The 14,935-nt window shown below is 38.6% G+C and overlaps 1 protein-coding gene and 1 pseudogene across 4 annotated transcripts in view; one reads left to right on the top strand and one right to left on the bottom strand.

The window, feature by feature from the left end:
* Positions 1-1,242, top strand: part of LOC116099860 — a 20,266-nt pseudogene extending 19,024 nt beyond the window's left edge.
* Abcg2 (ATP binding cassette subfamily G member 2 (Junior blood group)) overlaps positions 1-14,935 on the bottom strand; it is a 123,233-nt gene that overhangs the window by 76,772 nt on the left and 31,526 nt on the right. The gene's annotated exons all lie outside the window — the stretch shown is intronic.

Here is a 14,935-nt window from a genome sequence, read left to right as displayed (position 1 = left end):
GAAGCTCCCTTCTCTGTGATAACTCCAGCCTGTGTCAAGTTGGCACACAAAACCAGCCAGTACATGTGTTTTCTAGGTCTGTTACTTTGGTGCCATTACTTATAGATCTGTTTAAATTGCTTGTCTAACATTGATTTAATATTGGTAGGTCATACGTACCTAGAATTTCTTTAGTCTTAAATGAAAACTCTAAGTTTTCTAATTTATCAGAATATAAATTCTACATGTATGTCCTAATAGTTCTCACGTTTGATTATAGGTATCATTACCTACTGATCTATTTCACCAATACTACTGTTTTAAAAGTTTCTGATAAGTTGCCTGGCAGTAGTGGCATATGCCTTTAATCCTAACACTTAGAAAGCAGAGACAGACAGATTTCTGAATTCTAGGCCAGCCTGGTCTAGAGTGAGTTCCTGCCAGAGCTACACAGAGAAACCATGTCTGGAAAAACAAAACAACAACAACAAAAAAGTCTTCCCACTTTTGTTGTCAGGGCCACAGCCGAGCACATGACTCCAACCTGAGGTGCTGGTCCACCTCAAGTTTGGAGGAAGCAGCAACAAATCCATCAAGGTTAGCTGGCTTCTTCAGAGCAGGAGGAGGGTGAGAAAGGGGAGGAGTGGGTTACTCAAATGCTGATTTGGCCGTTGTCCTGTTGACTGGTATGAGCCCTGCCTCCTTATTTAAATGTGGGTCCATACTATCTTGTTCAAGATACTGATGAATTTATTTTGCAAACTGGAGCTAATAAAACCCAAGGCAGATTTGAACTAGCTTTCTTTACCATTGGAGGATGTTGCATAACAGGGCCTGCATTTGGTGCAATGAATGGTCTTTGTTTAAGAATTGAAGGAAACCCAGAGCGTGGCCTGGTTTAAACCAAGAAATGTCTGTACATTTTGAATATGGTGACTAGGCAAGGGACACTTTGGGCTAAGACTCTAGGTTCCCTGGCTTCGCTCTATAGTGCTTTTGGTGTTATCATTGAGAAAACACAGGGTGCAGAAGATGACCTCAACACAGTAGCAGCTGGAACCGTGACAGGAATGTTGTATAAATGTACAGGTGGTCTTTGAGGAATAGCACGTGGTGGCCTGGCAGGACTGACACTCACCAGTCTCTAAGCACTGTATAACAACTGGGAGCACATGAAAGGTTTCCTGCTCCAACAGTCACTCTGAAGATTTTTGCCACTTCAGGAATGGGGGACACTTCATAGTCATCCAGATCAATTAATAAGTCAGTCTGGAGTTGCTTTCTCTCTTATACCTACAGTTACTTTGAACAATTGAAGATTCTGATTTGCTGTGACAAAGATCATGGATGGTGAGCCTGGACAGCACTGCTTGCCCTCAGTGAGTGGAAGCCTAACCCTTTGGTGGCTCGCTGAGTATGTGTTCTCTTCTCCCTTGGAGATGATCTATCATCTCCTACCCTCAAACTGGAAAACCACTTACTCTCCAAATTCAGGCAGTACTTTTATTACCATGTTAATTCATTTAAAAATCTAAAACTTAAATGTTGCCCTGTTTTCCAAATAAAGGGTGAAAATAGAAAAAAAAGTTTCTGTTAAGTAATCAGTTGTTACTTAGATGGACCTACCTCTATGTATTACTTGGTGTTTCTCTATATATATTTCACTCTACTTTGTTGTTCCACATATTTAATGTTTTAACTATAATATGGGGAACATTTTTTTCTGATCTTGTCCATTGGGTATTCTAAATGCCTATGGTTTTTATTTTATAAGTAAAAATAAATATATAAATAAAACAAAAAGTTTTATTTAAAATGTTTTCTTTGTCTTTGTCATGCAGTTCTATGTCCACTGCTCATAGAATTTGGTCTTTTCATGGTGTACCATGTATCTACTTATTTCATACATTTCCATTATTATGTTTTTCTCAATGACTGAGTATTCCGATTCTTCTGTGTTGTCTTCAAGCTCATATCATATAGTCTGTCCTCCCATGATTCATTCTCTCCATTCTACCAGTGAGGCTTTCCACTTAGCATTATATTTAACTTATTGTGCACACCTCTGGACCATCTCTTGGGAGATAGACCACTTAGTATGATACTTCCTGCTCTCTGATGCTGTGCTTGGAGCCTTGTGAAAGTTCTTTCAGAGTCTCACTTTTATGCTCCCCAAGTACCGAGTACTTCTGAGTCAAAAATACTTTTGCAATATTGTGGATTGAATGAGAAATGTCCCCCTCCCCAGGCTCATGTATTTAGACAATTACTCTCCAATTAGTGGTGCTGTTTGGGGGAGGTTGTGACACCTTTAAGAGGTAAGACCTTGCTAAAGGAAGTACATCATTGGAGAAAGGCTTTAAGGTTTTATAACTTCATTGTGTGAGGGAAAAAAATGTGATCTTCTCCTTTTTGTTCTCCACCAAATATGGACTCTAACCTTCTGGAACAGTTAAGAAAAAATAAACCCTTCTTCCAAAAGTTACCTTTGGTCATGGTATTTTATCACAGCAACAGAAGAGAAACTAATACACTCACTCTAGCAGTATTCTCTTGGCCATAGTTCAGTGTATAGTCCCAGGACAGTTTTTTTGGTTTTTCGAGACAGGGTTTCTCTGTGTAGCCCTGGCTGTCCTGGAACTCACTCTGTAGACCAGGCTGGCCTTGACCTCAGAAATTCGCCTGTCTCTGCCTCCCCAGTGCTGGGATTAAAGGTATGCACCACCACTGCCCTGTGTCCCAGGACACTTATTGTGAGCATTGAGAGTATGACTCACAAATGATCTTGAGATGCCAAGCCACCAGTGCAGGAGGAATCTGTTCACAGTGGCATCTCAAGGCTGTCTGGCAAGTGTTGAGTGACCAATGCTGAGAGTGAGGTTTCTTGGCCATTTCCTTCTAACAAGGCTACTATTGCCTTTGCACATCTATTTACTCCCATCTCTTTATACTGTTTACTACTGAACATATGGTTCAGATATTCAAAGCCCCTGGAGACTCTGGCGGGGCATAAACTAGGTACCATCTTCTGAGTTCCCTACTCTTTTTTTCTATAAAATTTACAGCCATGTCCCAATTTTGCTTTCTCATTTTATTAACTTGAGTCTCTTTAATCTTTCTTAGTCAATCTAGGTAAATGGCTATCAGTTTCATTCATCTCAAATAAAAATCTTTTGATCTCATGGAACTACTTCTATACTTATACTAACATAAGATATTAATTTTATTATTAACTGCTTATTTGTCTCCCTTATGAGAGTATAAATTACTCTTTAGCCTTACAATAGGTGTTTAAATGACACAGAGAAGTCAGTTTAAAGAGACATCCAAAACTATACAAATCCCAAATGGAAAGGAGGCTCAGGATGATGGTAAGTATGCAGCACGCACACTACCATTCCCATGAAAGCATGGGCTCTTGCTTGCCGTTGCTTTGCTTTTGTAAAACGAGTTGTTTCTACAGTGAATTTCCATTATGGTTATTTTTAGAGTTCAAAGTTCTTCATTGTCTTTGACATTCAATTCTTTTTATCTTGAGCCAGCAAATAAATGCCTAATATTACACAGAATAACTGCTTGTTTTTACACTTCTTCCCTTGATGCATTAACTACATCTCTCTGTTTTGCTTTGATTCTAACTTGTACTCTGTATGCCCCATAAAACCACATGTATAGGAATTATGATTAAATCAATCAAACACGCAAGAAATTACTTGAAAGTTAGAAAGGTATTATGTCATTTAGGACCTTTCCAACTGTACAAATACATGATTTTTGCCAAGGGTATGTTACTCATTTTGCTTAGTTTAAATGTCAGTGAATAAATAGATTTCACATTGTGGCATAATAATGCCAGGATACTACAGAGCTGCTTTGGGGACTGCACAAACTCTTTGTGTGCATATCATCTCTAAATATACGTTGAACATTCTAAGAGTGAAAATATAAGTCAGAGACTGGGAGAATATATCCAAATCAAATGTAGGAAAAGAACTTCTACCTATATCATAATATTTCCTCCCAAATGGAAACATGTGTTTTTATGTGTGTGCTCAAGCAAATATATTTATATACTGTGTTAGTGATATTTTGTCAACTGGATCCAACCAAAGTCATCTAGAGGAGAGATCCTTAGGTAAAAAAAAAAAAAAATGCCTGTATAAGATTTGCCTGTAGGCACGTCTTTTGTCTCATCTTTTTGTTTGTTATAGGAGGAGCCCTTCTACTGTGTGAAGTGCCACCCCTGGGCAGGCCATCCTATAAGGCCTGAGGAAAACAGTTAACTATGAGCCTGAAAGCAAGCCAGTCAGTAGCACGCCTCCTCTGTACTCTCTGCTTCAGTTCTTTAGGTTCGTTAGGTTCATTCCTTGGCATCCCTTACTGATGGTCTGAGACATGGAAGTGTAAGTCAAATAAATTCTTTCTTTCCCCAGGATGCTTTTGGCTGTGTTTTATTACAGCAACAGAAAGCAAACTAGAGCATATATCAAACAAATATATAATGTATACACACACACACACACACACACACACACACACATATATATATATATATATATATATATGTAGTATACTATATAAACATATATAATGTACTTTTGCTTCCTTGTATAAACTAAATTAAAATGCAAGTGTTGTATTTTTTCCCTTAGGACAAAAGATAAAAGAACAACAATTTTATACTGAATATATAAAGAATGGTGGCAGTGTAATATCAAGAAATAAAGAAAAGGGGTAATGATCTACACAGTTGTTGCAAAGATATATGAGTGATCCACGGCTTGTATCATCAGCCATTGGCAAATACAGTTTTGAAACCCCAAGGAGCTATCATTTCATATTTCCTAAACTGGCTAAAATAAAATACATAGACAGCAGCAAGGTAGCAGATAGGATACCAGAACTGTGATGCTCACACACAGGTGATGGGTGTGTAAAACAGTTTGAGGTTTTCTTTTAAAGGTAGAATATAATTTTAACATCATTAATGTTCATAGGAAATTTCTACAAGCAAAAGGTAATAGTAGCATTCACAATAGAAGAAGCAGAAAGTCCCTCAGATCAGAGGTAGATAAATAAAATGTGATATAGCTACACAGTAGAATAGTGCTACATAATAATAGTAACAACAACAACAACAATAATAATAAAATAACAACAGCAATAATAATAATACTGGGTCATGCTACAAAGTAGACAAACCCCAAAAATACACCAAGCAAGTGATGTATGTTATACCATCTGAGAGGTAGGCTCTGGTATCCCACTTATGAAGTGCTTAGGAAGGCAAACATTTATAGTTCAATTATCTGCTGCTTGGTTAGAAGTAGGACTTCAAATAGGGAGTCTTTGTGACCTGACATAAATGTCTTAAAATTGGTGTTTATTCTAAAGGATGGTAATTGTTATTAGAGTTCAACATACTAATCAGAGCTTGTATTTTAGTAACATTAGATTTTACACCTTAAATGGATGAAATGATTAGAGTGTGAGGCTCAGTGGCAAAGCCTATGCAGTGCTTAAAAGGCCCTTGCAAAAGGCAAAAAAAAAAAAAAAAAAAAAAAAAAAAAAATGTACGGGATCTAAGCAAAAACAAGTCTTCTAAATATACACATATTTATTTGATATTTACAGAAAACTGTAAAAATCATATTTAACATATTTTATTGTATAATATGTACATACACGCATGTGTATGATACATACAGATACCTGTATGTTAACATGTACTGTTTTTATTATCATCTCTGAATAAATAATCTCTGGTCATCTCTATTCACCAGAGAATCATAAAATTATAAAACAGCAAAACAATATACAAAAATCTAAAATCATTTCTGACTGCTAGGCCTGCCATGAGTCAAATTTTTTTTCAGAATCAAAACAAAGGCAGTAGTTAATTTATTTTACTATAAACTCTAATGTGTAAATTCTTTCTACAACATTTTTATATTCACCAAAAATACTCTATTATTCATTAACTAACTTTCTAGGAAGTTAGTATTTTTTTTAATTCTTAAAACGTAAAGTATTTATGCCAATTACAGATTTTCATGTATTGGGTTATACAATTAGTTTTAATTTAAAAGGGTGCTGGTGGGGTTCTAGTGCCAAACCTAAAACGTCTGAATTTCCTGGCTGATAGTACAAACATATCAAACAGGATTTTTACTAGTGAGCTGATGCAAACAACTTCAGCTTAAAAGAATGTCTTATTCATATACCATAAGGCTGCCATGAAGGCAGTATATAAATGCCGTTTTGAGTCGTCTATCTGTTATTTCATAGTATATTACAGTCTTAGTCACAGGGTTCCCTCAAAGGAACAGAATCGATAGAATTACTGTATATAATATGATTGATTGGAGTGGTTTACAAGCTGTGATCTGGGTAATCTAACAATGGCTGTCAAGGTTAAGAATGGAAAAGTCAAGAATCAAATTGCCATTCTGTCCAGCAGACTGGATGTCTCATTAGTTCCTATCTGATGCAGCAGTGCCAGAAAGGCTTGGAGAGCTACTGGTCCAAAGTCTACATTGGAGTCGTGAAGCAATGGGTTCTAATAACTGTTGGTGCTGTGGGTTGTACAGGACAATTGATCTATGGAAGAAGAGAGATATACTGCAGGATGAATTTAGACCTCTCAAGCAGCAGGGGCATCAGCCTCTCAGGGACTGAACTGACAGCTTCCTAAAAGCTTTTTATTGTCACATTTAACATACGAAAACATCTTATCTGATCTCAGGGTTGTCTTGAAAGACCCATCACCTAAGCAGGTCTCAGCCATACTAACTTCCTGGTTTGCCAGGTCTCTCAGAGACTAAGTAATGCAAAGGCTCTGAAAATCCTTCAAAAAAGAGAAAAAAATAACCTCATAAAATCTCAGCTGCTTCAAAGCCTAGGTGCCATCACTCCATGCCAGTTACAAAGGCATTGCTAAAAATCCTGCTACAAATAACATTAAAATAAAAGGCCTCAGCAGCAGGTTAGAAAAACTTGCCAGCAAGAGTGAGGGTAAACAGGCAAAAAGCAAAAGCTTTCTTCTTCCACACGAAGTGGTGACCCAGATTTAGGGTGCCGAATTAGACTAATTCGCCTCACCTCAAACAATCCAATCACAGTAATACTTCATAGGCACGCCCAGCTGCTTGGCTTTTAGTTTATTACAGATACCGTCAAGATGACAATCACGCATAGGAAAGTAGAACGTTCTTCGCCCTTCCTCTTCCCTCTTGTTTTAGAATCCAAACCCGAGGACTAGAGATTCTGTATCTACCTTGGGTTGTGAGATGGGCAAGAGTCACACGTGGCAAGGCAACGAGGGAGAAGTTAGAGTTCTAGAAACTATGGGATAGTACAGTTACCCATCCCCACCCAGGATCCATGGAGGCTTGGTTCCTGGCAACCCATAAACACCTCCATCTCTATGTTCCCATGTCCTTGTATCCAGTAGTATGGAATTTGCACATAACCTATGTGCATACTCTATGTACTTTAGATCACCCCCAGATTACTTACAATCCTTAATGCAATGCAAGGCTCCTTAAATAGTTGCTCTACTGTACTGTTTACAGAGTGTGACAAGGAAATGTATCTGTACATGTCCAATATAATTTTTCTGAATATTTTTGATTCGGAGTTGGTTGAAGGCAAGAAGGAATATGCTGTGGACATGAAAAGACAACTGTTGTATATTTGGAAAGGAGACGCCACAGTAGGAAACTACTTGGTATCTAGAAGATGGAGAGGTAAACAAAGGCGAGGAACAGTCAAAGGCGGCTGATACAGGTTCTGACAGCCAGTGGACTTTAAGATACTTTACAATTTTATTGATTACAACATAGCTTGCTATCCTTCCCAGACTGGTCTCAAATTCTTAGGTGAAAATAACCTGTCCGTTTCATATTCTAAAAGAATCATTTTATATAGAATAAGTCAATGTACAAATTCTTATATAAACCAGGCATAGTGGCACACATTTTTAATTCCAGCAGAGGTAGGCAGAGGAGGCAGAGGTAGTCCAATCCCTGAGTTCAGGGCCAGCTTGAGCTACCTAGTAATCCTACATGACAACACTTTATTGAAAAGTATCGGGGTCAGGGTGAGCGGGGGCCCGAGCCAGCAGGGCCAGAGCTCAATTCCCAGCAGCCACAAGATGACTCATGGCCATCTGTACAGGTACTGTGTACTCATACACATAAAATAAATAAATAAATCTTTTTTCAAAAGTATCACAGTTACCTCTATTAGCTGGCTCTAACTACAATTAAAAGATTTACAGTTATTTTGCAATAACCTGTCTAAATAAAGAGTATACTTGGAGCTCTTGCAAAAGAGCCTAGTTTGGTTTCTAGCACCCACATTAGAACATTTGAAACCACCTCTAGCTCCAGCTCCAGAGGGATCTGATGCCTCTGACCATTGTGGACACACATGTACACTAGTACATACCCATACAGACACACAATGTAAAAATAATTAAAAAATAACAAATGTTTTTTTTAAAAATAATGTACCAACACAAAGAGAATTTTTTGGTTTATACAGATACAACAAAGTTGAGATAGTGTGTGATCAGCTCGAAGACTTCTGAGTTTGAACACTCCTTTGGGTTTTACTAAGGTGGAGGTGACTATAAATTATTCAGACTTTCTATCCTATCAAAGTATTCATCTCCAAGTATTTTGTGAAAATAACTTATTGGCAATTCCTCTTGGCTCTGCATAGCTCGCCTGCTAGCAAGCCAGTTATAAGAACTGAACCGCTAGGCTACCTCAGCTCTCACTCCATTTCTCTCTCTTCCCCATGTGTCCCTAGCCCTTGACTAGCATGAGTTCAACTGCCAGTACCACATAAACTCAGTGTGATAGCATACACCTTGATAGATAGAGGCAGAAAAATCAAGATTTCAAGGTCACCTGGAGTTATATAAGAAGTTTGAGGTCAGCCAGAGTACATGAGGCATTGGATCAAAAGCATAAAAACAGGCTGGTGAAATAGCTCGGTGGGTAAAGATGCTTGCTGCCAGGCCTGTAGATCTGAATTCAATCCCTGAGTACATCATAATGAAAGGAGAAAACCAACTCCCATCAGTTTGCTGACTTCCATAGGCTTTCCATGTGTGTTCTAAGAGGCAGAAATCGGTCTGGGCCACAGGCTGAACGCCAAAGAGTGCAGGGCACTTGCACAAATGTGAAAGACCATATTGAGGCAGACCTGGCACACATGCCAAGGCAAAGGACCGTATACAGACACTACACACCCACCCAGTTTTCTTTTATACTTCCCCTACCTAATATATGTAATATAATTTCACTTTTGTCAATCAACTTTGTCTTGCACTGTTCTCTCTCTTCTTTTTCAAAAAATAAAAAATAAATTTGTATAGACTTCCCAAAATAGTACAGATTGTCTTGGGATTAAAGTGACCCAGGGCTCTTGCCCATCTCTAGCCAAGGTACCTCGACACCCTCTACACTCAACTCCATGGACCCCACCAGCTCCATTCATCCCTTCTGTGGGAGCCTGGTAACTTCTCTAGCTAGACACCAGACTCATGCTACCAGCTACACTCATCCCCGCCACCTGAGAACTGCTCCTCCCCAGGGAAGTTACTAGAATCACACCAGCAGCTCTTCCCATTCCTGTGACTTGCCAGGGAAACACATGCCCAGCCTATCTTCCTAAGTCCCTTTCTGCCTCCCTTTCACACAGGGAGGCTCAATTTGAGCCACTAGCTCCATCCACAGCTACCTAGTACCCTTGTCCCATCCATAGCTGGGAAACTTAGATTCTCACATCAGCTTCATCTACTCTCATTAGCTCTGCCCATTGCTGTGACTGGAGAAATGTCCTAAGCAATGAACAGACAGACACCAGGCACGCACTAGCGGCTCCTTCCATCCCCTGCAACTCACCAAAGTACCACAGGTTCTACACCTGCCTTCTGCTTCCCTTACACCTACCTTCCCTTCAGGGAGGAAATCTCTGTCTCATCACACCAACCCTACCTAAGGTAAAGTCCTAAACACCTCTCCCAGACTCCCAAGGACTGATTGAGAATCAGATAACATTTTATGTACAAAAGTTATGCAATATGATCAACTGGCAAGACTACAAAACAAGGAAGGGAATGAAAGATGGAAGGCTTAACATTGGCTCACAATGTCTGCCCTTTGGCCCGGATGAAGTTAGTGTTTGTCAAAGGAAATACCAAGAAATATCCTCCATTTAGATTCTAGGAGGTGAGTTTCTCTGTAATTTGGTGCCACAAAGTACAGGAAAAAAACTAGATGAAAGTTTCAAGCAGAAACGTGGTGGAGAGGCTTGCCAGGGACAGGTGGAGGATACATGTCTGCACTTTGGGCCTCTCATGGGGCTTTCTGGCTCAATTAGATAAAATGATTTCAGGAGAAGAGGAAGCCTGGACACATCAGTCATGCATTCTACACATTTGCTCCCAGGACTATGCCTGAACCAGCTGGTTCAGGTGCCTATTCAGAGGTCATGCCTGGAGTTAAGCTCTAGTACCTCTAAACATCCAGTACTCTGGCTAGAATCCTTACATTCAATGTAATGATGCACATAAGCAAATGGATGCATAGGTGCCTAAGGTCCAGAATACAACTTCTCACCATTTCTCTGGATTTCCCTTTGGACATGGTAACTAGAATCTTTATCAACCAGGTCTAGAAGTTCAGTTGACTGTTCATAGAAACCTTAGAAAGTTAACACTGCTTTCTTGTCCTTAGGATCTAGACATTTTTCTTATACTTCCTGGGCCTAAGACCCTGAGAGGACCATAAATGTTAAAGCCAGTGTTGACAGGGTTGAGGGTTTCAGAAAGAACCACCCAAAATCTTTAATGTTTTCAGAATATAGCACATGAAAATTCTGAAAGGCTCTTGTTTGCAAAATAAATGATAAATCTGTTGGGGATGGTCAACATTTATACAAAATGACAGTAGAATTTCTTTTCTCATGGGGAAAATGAGACTTTAATAATAACTGATATAGAATAAATTGTAGTCTTTGGTCAGCAATCACAGTTAGGTGGCATGTACCATAAACACAGCACTATTGCACTGCTCGTAAGCACAAGTTGAGGTAAGAGCAAGAAAAGCCATGCTAGCTTAGTTAGCTTCTAAGGCAGCTGCCAAAAGTCTCAGTGTTGATTTACAGTTTCTGAAATGGAAAAGCAATTTTCATTCTAGGAAGATTTAGAATAAATCATAGAAACCTCCATCTTAGAAGGATCCTCATTAAGACATAGATATTCTCGGGCTGGTGAGATGGCTCAGTGGGGAAGAGCACCGACTGCTCTTCAGAAGGTCATGAGTTCAAATCCCAGCAACCACATGGTGGCTCACAACCACCCGTAATGAGATCTGACGCCCTCTTCTGGTGCGTCTGAAGACAGCTACAGTACACTTACATATAATAAATAAATAAATCTTTAAAAAAAAAAAAAAAAGACATAGACATTCTCAAGGTAGGTAAAAACTTTCCATCCTGCAGGAAAGCTCATTAAGCCCAGGACATAAACAATAGTTTTCAGGAAGTCCCTGAAACCAACTAGACACACAGGGCCCCACCCTCCTGAAGCATAAAAAAGCACTAAAAACTGCTGAGAGACACTCACAGATCAGCCAGACTACCTGAGAGACACAGAGAGCAGTCAAGTTGCTTAAAAGACTCTCATATAAACTAAACCACCTGAGAGACACTCAGACCAACTGATATAACAGGAAAGGACACTCTCTGACATACTGACCTACCTTTAGGCTATACAGTACACTATAATTTTCCAGATTCCATGAGGAATGATATTTTGGAGAAATGTCTGTCTTTGAGTCATTTCTGCCCTGTAAGTAACTCCTTATCCATATTCCTGTAAGCAACCTCAGTAAAACTCAAGGGTTCACCAAGTTGAATTTTGGTGGTATCTTTACTTTGTTCCATCATTAGCTCTCTATCTGAAGTGAGTAACCATTCACTTCTATCCAGGAATAGTATAGTATATATGCTATACTATTGTAGGGCATTGAGAACTAAGATCAACCATATTTATAATTTATTTATTTTAGTTTTCATTGATTAACTAATTTAATCATTTAATTTGAAATGGTCTTTGGCCCAGGCTGCCCATGAAGAACCTGACATTCCTGCCTCCACTTCCTAAATACAGAGATTAGAGGTGCCTGCCACTACAGTGGTATGCCTTCAGTTTACTTACCTTATATCAGTTATTTGAGTACTGGAAAAGGCTTGATTTTATGTTCAAAAAATGGTTAGTACTTTAGAATGCTGGAAAAAAAATTAGCAGAGTGGGTTTGAGATCATTTTCCTGAGTAAGACCTGTTTCAAGGACCTTGGCATATATCTAGAACAGTAGTTTTCACCCTTCCTAATGTTGCCACCCTTTAATATGGTTGTGGTGATCTCTAACCATAAAATTGTTTTTGTTGCTACCTCATAACTGTAATTTTGCTACTGTTATGAATTGTTCACAAGTTGAGAACCACTGCAAAAACACAATCTCACATCAGACATTCTGACTCTCTGGCTCTTACAAACTTTCCACTTTTTCTTTCATGATATTCTTTTAGCCTTAGGTATATGGGCTGGATTGTAGATGTTCTGCCTTGGAATCCTATGGTCAGTTGTGAGGAAAGAATATTCTTAGGAGACATTGGGTCCCCATGAGCATTGTAGAGGAGGAATGATGAGACTGTTGACCACAAGTAAAAGATAACATTATCTTTATGCAAGCATAAGAGGTGTCGTTTTTAAAAATGAGTGTGCGTCTATGGGTTATTTATAGTTTTAGTTATTTTTAACAGCAACTGGATTGGAAGGGAGGTTGAAAGTTTGGTCTCTTCTGTTTAAAGAGAGAAAAGAAACTATAAAAATATAATTGGCATAAATATCATTTAATGTTTAAGATTAGAAATGACTTTATCAAATAAACCTTTGGAGAGTCATGAATTCAGATAGCCAATGGGATAATGTACATGCTGATGAAGTCAAACATTGTTTCCTCCTGTCATTTTGGGAAGACTATTCAATGATTTTCAAAGAAATCAAAATTGTTGCTGATTATACTTCAGAGAAGCGAGAAGGTTCTCAGGTTTCCTGCCAGTGCAAGCTGAAGAAAAGAGAACTCCAGGGATTCTTTGGACATTTCCTTTTGTGTCCCCGCTAGTGGATGTGCTTCAGGAAAAATCAAAGTGCTTCTGGCCAAGGAGGAAGCAGCTTTGAGAAAGCAAAGCCCACACTAAGAACTGGCAGTACCTTCGGTGACCCACCAGCATTGTTCAAGCCCGACTTATCTTCCTGTTTTCATGGAACTTGCAATCATATTTTGCACTTAACTGGCACATATTGCAACAACTTGGGACTTGCTTTCAAACTTATTTCCATACAAACTCCTCCACTCTACCAAATTTAAATACGATTGTTGAAACAAGCATAGCTATAAATCTAACCTATTAAAGCTGCAGAAGAAAACAGACATTGTTTTCTGCTATGTTGTTTGAGCTAATCCTTAATTTTTAAATAGTCTGGAGTCAATTTAAAAATCTCAAAGTAAAGATATAGTGACCAAAACAGCAGGCTACTTGCAGTTTGGGACAAGATAACACAACTCAAAAATAAACCCACATGTCCAGAGCCATGTAATTTTTTTTTTTTTTGAGACAAGAGCTCATAGATCCCATGATTGCCTCCAACTAGCTCTATTGCTGAGAATAACCTCAAACTTCTGATCCTCCTGCCTCCACTTCTCTAGTGCTGGGACTACAGACCTATGTCACTACTCCCAGTGTATGTGGGACTGGGTGTCAAACCTAGGGCTTTCTGTTAGATAAGAACTCTCTACACCTGAGCCACATCCTCAGCCCCAACTTGGTGACAGTTTTGTGGAGGCAGCTAGAACCTGCATAGAGCAAAGCAATCACTGTTCAATAAACGATGCTGGGGAGACTAGATATCTCTATATAAAGCAGGACTAAGCTAAAATCCACATAAACACAGCTCAAAATGGATCAAAACCTTAAAGATTAGTTCAGAATTTCTGAAACTACTATAGGAAAATGGAGGGAAACATTTCAAGAAATTGGTGTGGGCAAAGGTTTTTGGAGAGGGCTATGATTCCTAAAGCTCAGGCAAAGCTGACAGGTGAGGCTACATCAAACTGACACACTATGCACAGCAAAGGAAATAAGAGACAACCTAAGAAATGGAAAATATGTGTACCATATTCATCTAACAGGGGATTAACATATAAGAAACTTAACCATAATTATAAAACAAAATAATTGGATAAAAAAAGGGGCAAACGTTCCAATACACATTTCTCAAAAGACAATAATAAGTAACCAAAAGCATATGAAAAATATTCAATGGGAAGTGATTGAGATAGCTCAGAGGATGAAGGCACTTGCTGCCAAGGACCACATCCTGAGTTCAATCCCACCACCTACATAGTACAAGGAAAACTCACCCTCAAAGTGTCATCTCTTACTTTCACATGTGCCATGCCATGCACACATTCCCCCATTGATAAAATAAATAAACACTAAAAAAAAAAAAAAAAATCTATCCATCCCAAGGTCCAAGGCACAGAACTGTCAAATAAGTCAGCTTAACACCCGGAAGACTGCTGAGAGTGGAGAGCCTGAGAGACGTCGGTACTTGCCAATGTTTATTGTGAACATGGGGCACGGTCTTAGGGTTTCTTTTCTTTTTTTTTTTTAAGGTTTTATTGAATTATGAGGAGAAAGGTTACATGATTTCAATTTATCTGAATTTGTTAACATTTAAAAACATATTTTAAGTAAATAGAATTAAATCACATTCTTGTTTCCCTTTTGTACCCCAACTTCGCTCAGAGACCCCCTTCAATATCTACAATATCTTTTTTGTCATATTCTTTAAAATTTATAAAATATTATAA

This window comes from Mastomys coucha, unplaced genomic scaffold (assembly GCF_008632895.1).
Source record: "Mastomys coucha isolate ucsf_1 unplaced genomic scaffold, UCSF_Mcou_1 pScaffold20, whole genome shotgun sequence".
Lineage (NCBI taxonomy): Eukaryota > Metazoa > Chordata > Mammalia > Rodentia > Muridae > Mastomys > Mastomys coucha.
This window is presented reverse-complemented; position numbering and strand designations above follow the sequence as displayed.